The following is a 15,820-nucleotide window of genomic DNA, read 5'->3' on the forward strand; positions in this document are numbered from 1 at the left end:
AGGAGAGAGCACCTCTCAACACAGAAAACAGAAAAATCATTACCCAAATATGGTTATATTATATATTTTTGTTTTTATAATGACGCAGAGTCATTGGTCCTGAATCTTGGTGCGTCAGCGGCAGGTGAAGACAAAGCTCTGCCCTGATGGCTATCGCGCTCCCTCCCGAACCTCAAATCCTGCCAGTCCCATCCCGGATTCTGGTCCCGTAGACTAGAGGGGAGGCGGTCTGTTGTGAAAAACAGCCTGTCTGTCTGCCAGACGAGGTGATGTAAGGTCATGTTTTTCTGTCTGGTGGTAGGCCTAGGCTACTACATTTGGCCGGTGAAGCAGATTTTCGTGGGTGATAGCTGATGGGAGGCTTTAGTCACCTATAAAAATTATGACCCCACTTTAATTAGAAAATGACGTTAACATCTTTATTATTTCATGTTGTATATGGAAATGCCATCTTGTAGTGGTTTAAAACGAAGATGCACTGCACCTGACAGATAGTCAAACATAGATATCTAGCCCTTATGCATTTTCAACTAAGATCCCTAAACAGTCAGTTCGCCCACCACATAAGTGGCCTATGTAAGTGGCATGAAGATGAAACCACTGAAAGTCACCCCCCCACTCCTCTTTATTCCTGTTAAAGACATTTCTGCTGACTCAGCAGCCAGTCAACTCTGTCCTCAGCACCAAGGTCATTTACACACTGCCCTGCACAGGTCAATTATGCCACCAATAGCACTGATTTGACTGGTGCAGCACTGGAAATGGAATCAAATCATGCAATGACATCAGCCTGACATGCTGACCACACCGCTCGCGTCACAAAGTAAATTTACACATGTTATACAATCATTGCAACCCCACTGCTCGCGCGCGTCAACGAGCATCTGCGTAGCAGGCGCTAAAATAGAACTTGGTTCTATTTGTGACACTTGATGCGATGCAAGTCCCATCTCCTCATTTGTTTTTAGGAGCATATACCCACGTGGGTGATTGAAAGATGAACTGAGGTACCACACTCCAGTCCAGTTGGTGGTGGTAATGCACCTTAAAGTTGTTTGCCAACCGCCATATAAAGTCCAAAGAAGAAGAAGAATCCTGAAGGAGGAGAGATTAATAGAAACGAACTCGGTTCACCCTTTTATCTGTGGATTCATTGTTGGAGTAGAGGATCTTGTGCATTTCAGGTAAAATAACAACCCCATTTTTATATCCCAGGACAAATTATCTAGCAACAGTAAGCTAGCTAGCTAAATTTACATACATGTTTAATGCTTTTTGACCTGGGCCCAAATTAATATATTTGGTTCAGAGTTAGTTTTGATATTTCCACCTGCGTGTCCTGATTGCGTCTGGTGTGGGTGGACAAAATCAACATGTGCGCAATGACGCACACGCGCGCCCGGTCTAGTCAGCATGTAACCCGCTCTCTCCCTCAGTTCCCCTACAGCTGTTGAATTGGTCAATTTAATAAATGCATGAGAGAGTCAGGACCTGATAGGGTAAAGGCCTGTATTTAATTTTGGTGCAGGCTTCACCACCTCCCACAACCGTGAAGTTTTGATAACCGTGTAAATCTCTCTAGGACAAGGTGACTTTTATCAATATATTCACCTGTATTTACCCCCCAAAAATGAAATGCTAATTAGCTGCTAATGTGGCTATTGTAAAGACCTACAAATGCCATGATGATGTGGATGAGACTGCCAAATCAAGGCAAATGTAAGAATCTCTGTATTAACTATCTAATGTTAGCTAAATGTAGTAATGAATAAATAGGCTACATTTCTTTAAATGGACAATTCTGTGAACTGTCTTGTGCAAGTTTTAAATTGACACAATACCTGTTAGCAAAGGTATCAGCTAGAGATGACGTGCAGGAGCTTGCAGGGATTTGTAGTTTTGCGTGATGTCTACTTTGATGCTAATTACAATTTTCAAATCTGAGAGTAAATAGAGCCTAATATATTGATAAAAGTCTTGTCCGAGAGAGATTTCTATGGTTATCAAAACGTCAGGGTAAGTCGACATTTTACACAGGCCTTATTATTATATATTTTTTAAAATCCCCTATGGGAAAAATGAATGGTGGAAAAATTATTGGAACATTTCCCTGTTTTACCGCTAGGTTTTATGGGTATTATGACACCTCCACTGTGGGGCTCTATTGACCTTACACTGTACCAGTCAGAGGGGGGTATCTGGTGTAGTTGTCTTCCACAGTACTTCTTAAAGAGAGATTTGAATCTAGATTCTCCCTTTACACTACAGAAGTATCTTTCTCTTAGACCTAGTTTGTGTTGTCAAAGTAGTGTATTGTAAAGAGGCCCTAAGACTCTTTAGTATAACATGATTCATTTATGAAGCGCGGGAGTGCTGATAAATCGAATGGGATTTTAATAGGTTGAGGATTTTACATATTCATCTTTAGACCATGTTGATGTGAAGGAGACGACCAGGGAAGACTGGAGACCATCTTGCATCTCCTCTACCTGGTTGGTTAACTCTAGCACCCAGAACTAACAGCCATTATACTACTGCAGCACCCTGTTATAAAACCTGTTTACCTATGTCATTATGGGGGAGTATGCAAGGCTGTATCATAGAGAATGCTCGTGATCTACAGGATGGTCAGGGTGGTTGCTATAACATTTTAATGATAGTCTATGGTAAGGATGGCTATAACATTGAGAGTGCCTCTGATAGGCTGATAGCGAGTGGAGCGAAGAGAGAGAAAGAGAGGAGCAGAATGGGAGATGAGGCGTGTGATAAGAGCTTGATACCTTAATCAAGAGAGAGGGAGAAAGAGAAGATGGAAAGGGTGGTTGGTGGGCTTTGGGGGGGGGGGCTCTATTTGCATTACCCATAAACCCCCTCCAGTATAAAATGCAAATGAGGAGTATTTAAAACTCCAATAAGGTGTGTGATAGGCCCATAGAGTGCCTTCCTTGCCTGGATGGCGTCAGTCCATAGCCGTGTACACACCCTGCTCCTCTTTCATGTCTTACATTTACATTTTAGTCATTTAGCAGACGCTCTTATCCAGAGCGACTTACAGTTAGTGAGTTCATACATTTTTTATACTGACCCCCCCCGTCTTCTCCACCCTCTTAGGTAACTATACTGAACAAAAATATAAACGCACCATGCAACAATTTCAAAGATTTTATTGAGTTACAGTTCATATAATGAAATCAGTCAATTAAAATAAATTCACTAGGCCCTAATCTATGGATTTCACATGACTGGGAATACAGATATGCATCTGTTGGTAACAGATACAGTACCATAAAAAAAAAAAGTAGGGGCGTGGATCAGAAAACCAGTCAGTATCTGGTGTGACCACCATTTGCCTCATGTAGCGCGACACATCTCCTTCGCATAGAGCTCATTAGGCTGTTGATTGCGATCGGTGGAATGCTGTCCCATTCCTCTTCAATGGCTGTGCGAAGTTGCTGGATATTGGCGGGAACTGGAACACGCTGTCGTAAACGTAGATCCAGAGCATCCCAAACATGCTCAATGGGTGACATGTCTGGTGAGAATGTAGGCCAGGGAAGAACTGGGACATTTTCAGCTTAAAGGAATTGTGTACAGATACTTGCGACATGGCGCCGACAGACATGGCAACTCTGCTTCCAGCTCCTAAGCAACTTTGCAGTATAAAAAAAAAGGTGTTATTTCTTACATTATTAGCCCAGAACGTTTTTTGTGTTATTACATACAGACAGAAATAACTTTTGGATATCAGAGCAGCGGTAACTCACCAGCATTCCGACCAGAAATACGACTTTCCTAAATTGGATCCTTTGTTCATACCCCCCAAGGCAATTTAACTTAACTCAGAGGCTGCTCCAAGACGCCACCGGCAGAGAAGAGGTATTTGGAGTGGATTTCTAGTCCAACTCAGGAGGCATTCACACCATCTACCGCTTCCGAGTATACAGTGCATTCGGAAAGTATTCAGACCCCTTCCCTTTTACCACATTGTGTTACGTTACAGCCTTATTCTAAAATGTATTACTTTTTTATTTCTCAACAATCTACACACAATACCCCATACTGACAAAGCAAAAACATGTTTTTAGACATTTTTGCAAATGTGTATATATACACTACCAGCCAAAAGTATGGACACACCTACTCATTCAAGGGTTTTTCTTTATTTTTTACTGTTTTTTACATTGTAGAATCATAGTGAAGATATCAAAACTATGAAAAACACATATGGAATCATGTAGTAACCAAAAAAAGTGTTAAACAAATCAACATATATTTTATATTTGAGATTTTTCAAATTGCCACCCTTTGCCTTGATGACAGCTTTCTACACTCTTGGCATTCTCTCAACCAGCTTCATGAGTTAGTCACCTGGAATCCATTTCAATTAACAGATGAGTCTTCTTAAAAGTGAATTTGTGGAATTTCTTTCCTTCTTAATGTGTTTGAGCCAATCAGTTGTGCTGTGACAAGGTAGGGGGGGTATACAGAAGATAACCCTATTTGGTAAAAGACCAAGTCCACATTATGGCAAGGACAGCTCAAATAAGCAGAGAAACAACAGTCCATTATTACTTTAAGACATCAAAGTCAGTCAATCTACAACATTTCAAGAACTTTGAACGAGTGCAGTCGCAAAAACCATCAAGCGCTATGATGAAACTGGCTCTCATGAGGACCGCCACAGGAAAGGAAGATCCAGAGTTACCTCTGCTGCAGAGGATACGTTCATTAGAGTTACCAGCCTCAGAAATTGCAGCCCAAATAAATGCTTCACAGAGTTCAAGTCACAGACACATCTCAACATCAACTGTTCAGAGGGGACTATGGAAATCAGGCCTTCATGGTCAAATTGCTACAAAGTAACCATTACTAAAGGAAACCAATAAGAAGAAGAGACCTGCTTGGGCCAAGAAACATGAGCAATGGACATTAGACCAGTGGAAATTTGTCCTTTGGTCTGGAGTCCAAATTGGAGATTTTTGGTTCCAACCGCCATGTCTTTGTGAGACGCGGTGTGGGTGAACGGATGATCTCTGCATGTGTACTTCCCACCGTAAAGCATGGAGGAGGAGGTGCTATGGTGTGGGGGTGCTTTGCTGGTGACACTGTCTGTGATTTATTTAGAATTCAAGGCACACTTAACCAGCATGGCTACCACAGCATTCTGCAGCGATACGCCATCCCATCTGGTTTGGGTTTAGTGGGAATATCATTTGTTTTTCAACAGGACAATGACCCAACACACTTCCAGGCTGTGGAAGGGCGATTTTACCAAGAAGGAGAGTGATGGAATGCTGCATCAGATGACCTGGCCTCCACAATCCCCCGACCTCAACCCAATTGAGATCGTTTGGGATGAGTCAGACAGCAGAGTGAAGGAAAATCAGCCCAAAAGTGCTCAGCATATGTGGGAACTCCTTCAAGACTGTTGAAAAAGCATTCCAGGTGAAGCTGGTTGAGAGAATGCCAAGAGTGTGCAAAGTTGTAATCAAGGCAAAGGGTGGCTATTTGAAGAATCTCAATTTGTTTAACCCTTTTTCTGGTTACTAGGAGATTCCATATGTGTTATTTCATAGTTTTGATGTCTTCACTATTATTCTACAATGTAGAAAATAGTAAAAATAAAGAAAAACCCTGGAATGAGTAGGAGTGTCTAAACTTTTGACTGGTACTATATATACACTACCGTCACTTAGAAATGTCCTTGGTTTCCATGAAAACATACATGAAATGAATTTGAACAGGAAATATAGCAAAATGCATTGGAAATGTAGTCATTGACAAGGTTAGAATTTATTATTTTTAATGGAAATAATAATTGTGTCCTTCAAACTTTGCTTTCGTCAAAGAATCCTCCATTTGCAGCAATTACAGCCTTGCAGACCTTTGGCATTCTAGTTGTCGATTTGTTGAGGTAATCTGAAGAGATTTCACCCCATGCTTCCTGAAGCACCTCCCACAAGTTGGATTGGCTTGATGGGCACTTCTTACGTACCATACGGTCAAGCTGCTCCCACAACAGCTCAATAGGGCTGAGATCCGGTGACTGTACTGGCCACTCCATTATAGACAGAATACCAGCTGACTGCTTCTAACCTAAATAGTTCTTGCATAGTTTGGAGCTGTGCTTTGGGTCATTGTCCTGTTGTAGGAGGAAATTGGCTCCAGTCAAGCGCCGTCCACAGGGTATAGGAATGGTGTTGCAAAATGGAGTGATAGCCTTCCTGCTTCAAGGTCCCTTTTACCCTGTATAAATCTCCAACTTTACCACCACCAAAGCACCCCCAGACCATCACATTGCCTCCACCATGCTTGACAGATGGCATCAAGCACTCCTCCAGCATCTTTTCATTTGATCTGCGTCTCACTAATGTTCTTCTTTGTGATCCGAACACCTCATACTTCGATTCGTCTGTCCATAACACTTTTTTCCAATCTTCCTCTGTCCAGTGTCTGTGTTCTTTTGCCCATCTTAATCTTTTATTTTTATTGACCAGTTTTTGATATGTATTTTTCTTTGCAACTCTGCCTAGAAGTTCAGCATCCCGGAGACGCATCGTCACTGTTGATGTTGAGACTGGTGTTTTGTAGGTACTATTGAATGAAGCTGCCAGTTGAGGACCTGTGAGGTGTCTGTTTCTCAAACTAGACACTCTAATGTATTTGTCCTCCCACTCCGCTTTCTATTCTGGTTAGAGCCAGATTGCGCTGTTCTGTGAAGGGAGTAGTACACAGAAGAAAGTTATTTGTTTCTGGCCATTTTGAGCCTGTAATCCAACCCACAATTGCTGATGCTCCAGATACTCAACTAGTCTCAAGAAGGCCAGTTTTATTGCTTCTTTAATCAGCACAACAGTTTTCAGCTGTGCTAACATAATTGCAAAAGGGGTTTCTAATGATCAATTAGCCTTTTAAAATGATAAACTTGGATTAGCAAACAGAACTTGCCATTGGAACACAGGACTGATGGTTGCTGATAATGGGCCTCTGTACGCCTATTTAGATATTCCATTAAAAATCAGCCATTTCCAGCTACAATATCCATTTACAACAATAACAATGTCTACCCTGTACTTCTGATCAATTTGATGTTATTTTAATGGACTATTTTTTTTTTCTTTCGAAAACAAGGACATTTCTAAATTACCCCAAACTTTTGAATGGTAGTGTGTGTGTGTGTGTGTGTGTGTGTGTGTGTGTGTGTGTGTGTGTGTGTGTGTGTGTGTGTGTGTATATATTACAGTGAGGGAAAAAAGTATTTGATCCCCTGGTGATTTTGTCCACTGACAAAGACATGATCAGTCTATAATTTTAATGTGAGGTTTATTTGAACAGTGAGAGACAGAATAACAACAAAAACATCTTATTTGACCCCTCTGCAAAACATGACTTAGTACTTGGTGGCAAAACCCTTGTTGGCAATCACAGAGGTCAGACGGATTTTGTCCCACTCCTCTTTGCAGATCTTCTCCAAGTCATTAAGGTTTCGAGGCTGACGTTTGGCAACTCGAACCTTCAGCTCCCTCCACAGATTTTCTATGGGATTAAGGTCTGGAGACTGGCTAGGCCACTCCAGGACCTTAATGTCCTTCTTCTTGAGCCACTCCTTTGTTGCCTTGGCCGTGTGTTTTGGGTCATTGTCATGCTGGAATACCCATCCACGACCCATTTTCAATGCCCTGCCTGAGGGAAGGAGGTTCTCACCCAAGATTTGATGGTACATGGCCCTGTCCATCGTCCCTTTGATGCGGTGAAGTTGTCCTGTCCCCTTAGCAGAAAAACACCCCCAAAGCATAATGTTTCCACCTCCATGTTTGACGGTGGGGATGGTGTTCTTGGGGTCAAAGACAGCATTCCTCCTCCTCCAAACACGGCGAATTGAGTTGATGCCAAAGAGATCGATTTTGGTCTCATCTGACCACAACACTTTCACCCAGTTCTCCTCTGAATCATTCAGATGTTCATTGGCAAACTTCAGACGGGCCTGTATATGTGCTTTCTTGAGCAGGGGGACCTTGCGGGCGATGCAGGATTTCAGTCCTTCACGGCGCAGTGTGTTACCAATTGTTTTCTTGGTGACTATGGTCCCAGCTGCCTTGAGATCATTGACAAGATCCTCCCGTGTAGTTCTGGGCTGATTCCTCACTGTTCTCATGATCATTGCAACTCCACGAGGTGAGATCTTGCATGGAGCCCCAGGCCGAGGGAGATTGACAGTCTTTTCTTCCATTTGCGAATAATCGCACCAACTGTTGTCACCTTCTCACCATGCTGCTTGGCGATGGTCTTGTAGCCCATTCCAGCCTTGTGTAGGTCTACAATCTTGTCCCTGACATCCTTGGAGAGCTCTTTGGTCTTGGCCATGGGTGGAGAGTTTGGAATCTGATTGATTGATTGCTTCTGTGGACAGGTGTCTTTTATACAGGTAACAAGCTGAGATTAGGAGCACTCCATTTAAGAGTGTGCTCCTAATCTCAGCTCGTTACCTGTATAAAAGACACCTGGGAGCCAGAAATCTTTCTGATTGAGAGGGGGTCAAATACTTATTTCCCTCATTAAAGTGCAAATCAATTTATAAAATTTTTGACATGCGTTCTTCTGGATTTTCTTGTTGTTATTATGTCTCTCACTGTTCAAATAAACATACCATTAAAATTATAGACTGATCATTTCTTTTTCAGTGGGCAAACGTACAAAATCAGCAGGGGATCAAATACTTTTTTCCCTCACTGTATATATATATATACAATATATGCCTTTTTTTACATAAGTATTCAGACCCTTTGCTATGAGACTCAGGTGCATCCTGTTTCCATTGATTATCCTTGAGATGTTTCTACAACTTGATTGGAGTCCACCTGTGTTGTATGTAATTGATTGGATATGATTTGGAAACTGTCTATATAAGGTCCCACAGTTGACAGTGCATGTCAGAGCAAAAATCCATCCATGAGGTCGAAAGAATTGTCCGTAGAGCTCCGAGACAAGATTGTGTTGAGGCACAGATCTCGGGAAGGGTACCAACAAATTCTGCAGCATTGAAGGTCCCCAAGAACACAGTGGCCTCCATCATTCTTAAATGGAAGAAGTTTGGAACCACCAAGACTCTTCCTATAGCTGGCCGCCCGGCCAAACTGAGCAATCAGGGGAAAAGGGCCTTGGTCAGGAAGGTGACCAAGAACCTTCCAGAAGGACAACCATCTCTGCAGCACTCCACCAATCAGGCCTTTATTGAGAGTGGCCAGACGGAAGCCACTCCACAGTAAAAGGCACATGACAGCCCTCTTGGAGTTTGCCAAAAGGCACCTAAAGGACTCTCAGACCATGAGAAACAAGATTCTCTGGTCTGATGAAACCAAGATTGAACTCTTTGGCCTGAATTCCTAGCGTCACGTCTGGAGGAACCCTGGACCATCCCTACGGTGAAGCATGGTGGTGGCAGCATCATGCTGTGGGGATGTTTATTAGCGACAGGTACTGGGAGACTAGTCATGATCAAGGTAAAGATGAACTGAGCAAAGTACAGAGAGATCCTTGATGAAAACCTGCTCCAGAGCGATCACGACCTCAGACTGGGGCAAAGGTTCACCCTCCAACAGGACAACAACCCTAAGCACACAGCCAAGACAGCGCAGGAGTGGCTCGGGACAAGCCTCTGAATGTCCTTGAGGGTCCCAGCCAGAGCCCGGACTTGAACCCGATCTAACATCTCTGGAGAGACCTGAAAAATGCTGTGCAGCGACGCTACCCATCCAACCTGACAGAGCTTGAGAGGATCTGCAGAGAAGAATGGGAGAAAATTCCAAAATACAGGTGTGCCAAGCTTGTAGTGTCATACCCAAGAAGACTCGAGGCTGTAATCGCTGCCGAAGGTGCTTCAACAAAGTACTGAGGAAAGGGTCTGAATACTTATGTAAATGTCATATTTCAGTTTTTTATCTTTAATAAAGGGCTCCGACATTGCTCATCCTAATATTTATATATTTCTTAATTCCAATACTTTACTTCTAGATCTGTGTGTATTGTTGTGAATTGTTAGATATTACTTCACTGCTGGAGCTAGGAACACAAGCATTTCGCTACACCCGCAAAAACATCTGCTAAATATGTGTATTTGACCAATACAATTTGATTTATCATGCTGAAACATGAGGTGATGGCAGCGGATGAATGGCACGACAATGGGCCTCTGGCTCTCGTCACGGTATCTCTGTGAATTCAAATTGCAATCGATAAAATGCAATTGTGTTCATTGTCCATAGCTTTTGCCTGCCCATACCATAACCCAACCGCCACCTTGGGGCACTGTGTTCACAATGTTGTCATCAGCAAACCGCTCGCCCACATGATGCAATACACGCTGTCTGCCATCTGCCCGGTACAATTGAAACCAGTGAAGAGCACACTTCTGCAGCGTGCCAGTGGCCATTGAAGGTGAGCATTTGCCCACTGAAGTCGGTTATGATGTCGAATTGCAGTCAGGTCAAAACCATGGTGAGGGCGACGATCACGCAGATAAGCTTCCCTGAGATGGTTTCTGACAGTTTGTGCAGAAATTCTTCAGTTGTGCAAATCCACAGTTTCATCAGCTGTCCGGGTGGCTGGTCTCAGATGATCCTGCAGGTGAAGAAGCCGGATGTGGAGGTCCTGGGCTGGCGTGGTTAGATATGGTCTGCGGTTGTGAGGCCAGATGGACGTACTGCTAAATTCTCTAAAATGACATTGGCTTATGGTAGAGAAATTAACATTCAATTCTCTGGCAACAGCTCTAGTGGCAATTACTGCAGTCAGCATGTCAATTGCCCGCTCCCTCAAAACTTGAGTCATATGTGGCATTGTGTTGTGTGACAAAACTGCACATTTTAGAGTGGCCTTTTATTGTCCCCAGCACAAGGTGCACCTGTGTAATGATCATGCTGTTTAATCAGTTAATTGAAATGCCACATCTGTCAGGTGGATGGACTATCTTGGCAATGGAGAAATGCTCACTAACAGGGATGTAAACTAATTTGTGCACAACATTTGAGAGAAATAAGGTTTTTGTGCTAACTGAACATTTCTGGGATCTTTTATTTCAGCGTTTATATTTTTGTTCAGTGTATTATCAAGACACCTGCTGCTAACTCTTAACTGGTTAGGACAGCTCACAAGGTCTCATAAATATCGGTTGACTAGGTGGGAGTTATGACTAAAGAGGCTTCATGCATATCTTTTATTTTTACCCATGAGAGTAAAATGTCTCAATTTTCAGCACTGACGACCAATTTCCTACTCTGAGACGCTTAGTGGATACTGGCCCAGGTAAGACTATCTAACACACACACACATGCCACACAAACACCCCCCCCACCCCACATACAGTGAGGGAAAAAAGTATTTGATCCCCTGCTGATTTTGTACGTTTGCCCACTGACAAAGAAATTATCAGTCTATAATTTTAATGGTAGGTTTATTTGAACAGTGAGAGACAGAATAACAACAACAAAAATCCAGAAACGCATGTCAAAAATGTTATAAATTTATTTGCATTTTAATGAGGGAAATAAGTATTTGACCCCCTCTCAATCAGAAAGATTTCTGGCTCCCAGGTGTCTTTTATACAGGTAACGAGCTGAGATTAGGAGCACACTCTTAAAGGGAGTGCTCCTAATCTCAGTTTGTTACCTGTATAAAAGACACCTGTCCACAGAAGCAATCAATCAATCAGATTCCAAACTCTCCACCATGGCCAAGACCAAAGAGCTCTTCAAGGATGTCAGGGACAAGTTTGTAGACCTACACAAGGCTGGAATGGGCTACAAGACCATCGCCAAGCAGCTTGGTGAGAAGGTGACAACAGTTGGTGCGATTATTCGCAAATGGAAGAAACACAAAATAACAGTCAATCTCCCTCGGCCTGGGGCTCCATGCAAGATCTCACCTCGTGGAGTTGCAATGATCATGAGAAGGGTGAGGAATCAGCCCAGAACTACATGGGAGGATCTTGTCAATGATCTCAAGGCAGCTGGGACCATAGTCACCAAGAAAACAATTGGTAACACACTGCGCTGTGAAGGACTGAAATCCTGCAGCGCCCGCAAGGTCCCCCGGCTCAAGAAAGCACATATACAGGGCCGTCTGAAGTTTGCCAATGAACATCTGAATGATTCAGAGGAGAACTGGGTGAAAGTGTTGTGGTCAGATGAGACCAAAATCGAGCTCTTTGGCATCAACTTAACTCGCCGTGTTTGGAGGAGGAGGAATGCTGCCTATGACCCCAAGAACACCATCCCCACGTCAAACATGGAGGTGGAAACATTATGCTTTGGGGGTGTTTTTCTGCTAAGGGGACAGGACAACTTCATCGCATCAAAGGGACGATGGACCGTCAAATCTTGGGTGAGAACCTCCTTCCCTCAGCCAGGGCATTGAAAATAGGTCGTAGATGGGTATTCCAGCATGACAATGACCCAAAACACACGGCCAAGGCAACAAAGGAGTGGCTCAAGAAGAAGCACATTAAGGTCCTGGAGTGGCCTAGCCAGTCTCCAGACCTTAATCCCATAGAAAATCTGTGGAAGGAGCTGAAGGTTTGAGTTGCCAAACGTCAGCCTCGAACCCTTAATGACTTGGAGAAGATCTGCAAAGATGAGTGGGACAAAATCCCTCCTGAGATGTGTGCAAACCTGGTGGCCAACTACAAAAAATGTCTGACCTCTGTGATTGCCAACAAGGGTTTTGCCACCAAGTACTAAGTCATGTTTTGCAGAGGGGTCAAATACTTATTTCCCTCATTAAAATGCAAATCAATTTATAACATTTTTGACATGAGTTTTTCTGGATTTTCTTGTTGTTATTATGTATCTCACTGTTCAAATATACCTACCATTAAAATTATAGACTGATCATTTATTTTTCAGTGGGCAAACGTACAAAATCAGCAGGGGATCAAATAATTTTTTCCATCACTGTATATAGCCACTGGATCCTACAGTATACTACAATAGCTGAGTAACAAACCCCCAGAGTCCCCAGCCTCTCCATCCCATGCAGTGTCGCCACTACACTGCTGATCACGATTGGTTTCATAATCTGTCATGAAGCAGATTAGTTGATCCTGTGTGATGAGATAAGATTAGGGTCGGGGCTAGAGGGGGGCCATGGGGGATCAGACTTACTCCTCTCATTTTAACACAAGCCCCATGCCTCAAATGAACAGCAGCCTATTGCGGCATTTGTAGCCCCCCTCTGCTCTCTCACACACACACACACACACACCAGTCCTCACCCAATCCTCATCTCCTTGTTCAGTTGCAAAACAGATTATATCCTGAGCCCTGGGGTGTCTGAAGCCTATTGTTTTCACGTTGTCGATCTGATTGTGATCCTGTTGTTGTTATTTATTTTCATTAGCTGTCCCTGGCCATATTTCGGTGTTTTTCCTAAAGTTGTCATGTTCAGGAGCTTAGCCATACAGATTAGCATTTGTTTTCAGGGTTAGCATTAGACTTCACAGTAGTTTAAAACAATGACAACTCGGTGGCCTTGTGGTTAGTGTGTCCGTCCTGAGATTGGAAGGTTGTGAGTTCAATCCCTGGCCGAGTGATACCAAAGACTGTAAAAATGGGACATGATGTGGCTCTGCTTGGCACGCAGCATTAAGGAGATCTGGGGTAAGGTTCTGTGATAGATTAGCGCCCAGGGGGTGTGCTTGTATATTAAGCTGCCTCACTCTACAGAAATAGGAGATAGGCTCCTGCCTTTCCAGCCCGTGCAAGGCTACTTATGACATAACTTTAAAAACAAGTCCAGCGGCGTAGGGGACAATAATCTCCAGTTAAGCTACTCAGAGTCACTCAGATGTTCAATCTGAGCCAAATGGCTACTCACTCCTCTGTTAGGTAAATAACCAAAGATTATATGGGGATCAACAAAACCACAGAGAGAAGCCACCCTGTATGTCTCCAACTTGTGGTATCTGCCCTTAGAGTGTATGTTTGTCTTGTGACTTTTCAAGACTTGACCAGAGAAAAGGAGAATCTCAGTTTGAATATGGACTATAAAAAAGTTTTTGATTTGCTATGGAATGTTAACCCGTAACCTGTGAACCTGTGTGTGAACGGAGGAGGGTCTGGATGGGACATACTGTATATACATATATATATATATATCTCCGTTACTCTGATGATGTCAGCTTTAATTGACTCAATTCCCTAATTAATACAGTAAATGACAGATTTACATTTCTCTTCTAGTTAATTTCCCCTGTGATTGATATCGCAGACGGAGTGACCTAGAAGAAAGGCAGCATGTGTCGCTTGAGATCTCCTGTGTTTTTGGACATGACTGCCTGCTGCCCTATCGATCCGGCGCACCAATGATTACACTTTTGATTAATTCAGTCAACTAAATCATTGGAATGGACATAATCTATTTTAAATTAATCTCCATATTTGACACTAGGTATATGCGGGGATGTGTGGGGTTGTATTAACATGGAGAAATGAGAGGTTAGGAGTAAAGTAGCTCGTTACCTGTATAAAAGACACCTGGGAGCCAGAAATCTTTCTGATTGAGAGGGGGTCAAATACTTATTTCCCTCATTAAAATGCAAATCATGCGTTTTTCTGGATTATTTTGTTGTTATTCTGTCTCTCACTGTTCAAATAAACCTACCATTAAAATTATAGACTGATCATGTCTTTGTCAGTGGGCAAACGTACAAAATCAGCAAGGGATCAAATACTTTTTCCCCCCATTGTAGATCAGCATACATTTCAAGGGCTCACATCAACACCATTATCCCAGAAACCCTAGACCCACTCAATTTGCATACCGCCCCAACAGATCCACAGATGATGCAATCTCTATTGCGCTCCACACTGCCCTTTCACACCTGGACAAAAGGAACACCTATGTGAGAATGCTATTCATTGACTACAGCTCAACGTTCAACACCATAGTGCCCTCAAAGCTCATCACTAAGCTAAGGACCCTGGGACTAAACACCTCCCTCTGTAACCGGATCCTGGACTTCCTGATGGACCGCCCCCAGGTGGTAAGGGTAGGTAACAACACATCCGCCACGCTGATCCTCAACACGGGGGCCCCTCAGGGGTGCGTGCTCAGTCCCCTCCTGTACTCCCTGTTCACTCATGACTGCATGGCCAGGCACGACTCCAACACCATCATTAAGTTTGCCGATGACACAACAGTGGTAGGCCTGATCACCGATAACAACGAGACAGCCTATAGGGAGGAGGTCAGCGACCTGGCGGTGTGGTGCCAGGACAACAACCTCTCCCTCAACGTGATCAAGACAAAGGAGATGATTGTGGACTACAGGAAAAGAAGAGGACCGAGCATGCCCCCATTCTCAATGATGGGGCTGTAGTGGAGCAGGTTGAGAGCTTAAAGTTCCTTGGTGTCCACATCACCAACAAACTAACATGGTCCAAGCACACCAAGACAGTCGTGAAGAGGGCACGACAAAACCTATTCCCCCTAAGGAGACTGAAAAGATTTGGCATGGGTCCTCAGGTCCTCAAAAAGTTATGCAGCTGCACCATCGAGAGCATCCTGACTGGTTGCATCACTGCCTGGTATGGCAACTGCTTGGCCTCCGATTGCAAGGCACTAGAGAGGGTAGTGCGTACGGCCCAGTGCATCACTGGGTCCAAGCTTCCTGCCATCCAGGATCTCTATACCAGGCGGTGTCAGAGGAAGGTCCTAAAAATTGTCAAAGACTCCAGCCACCCTAGTCATAGACTGTTCTCTCTGCTACCGCACGGCAAGCGGTACCAGAGCGCCAAGTCTAGGTCCAAAAGGCTTCTAAACAGCT

The sequence above is a fragment of the Coregonus lavaretus genome (assembly GCF_964263955.1).
Source record: "Coregonus lavaretus genome assembly, chromosome: 16".
Lineage (NCBI taxonomy): Eukaryota > Metazoa > Chordata > Actinopteri > Salmoniformes > Salmonidae > Coregonus > Coregonus lavaretus.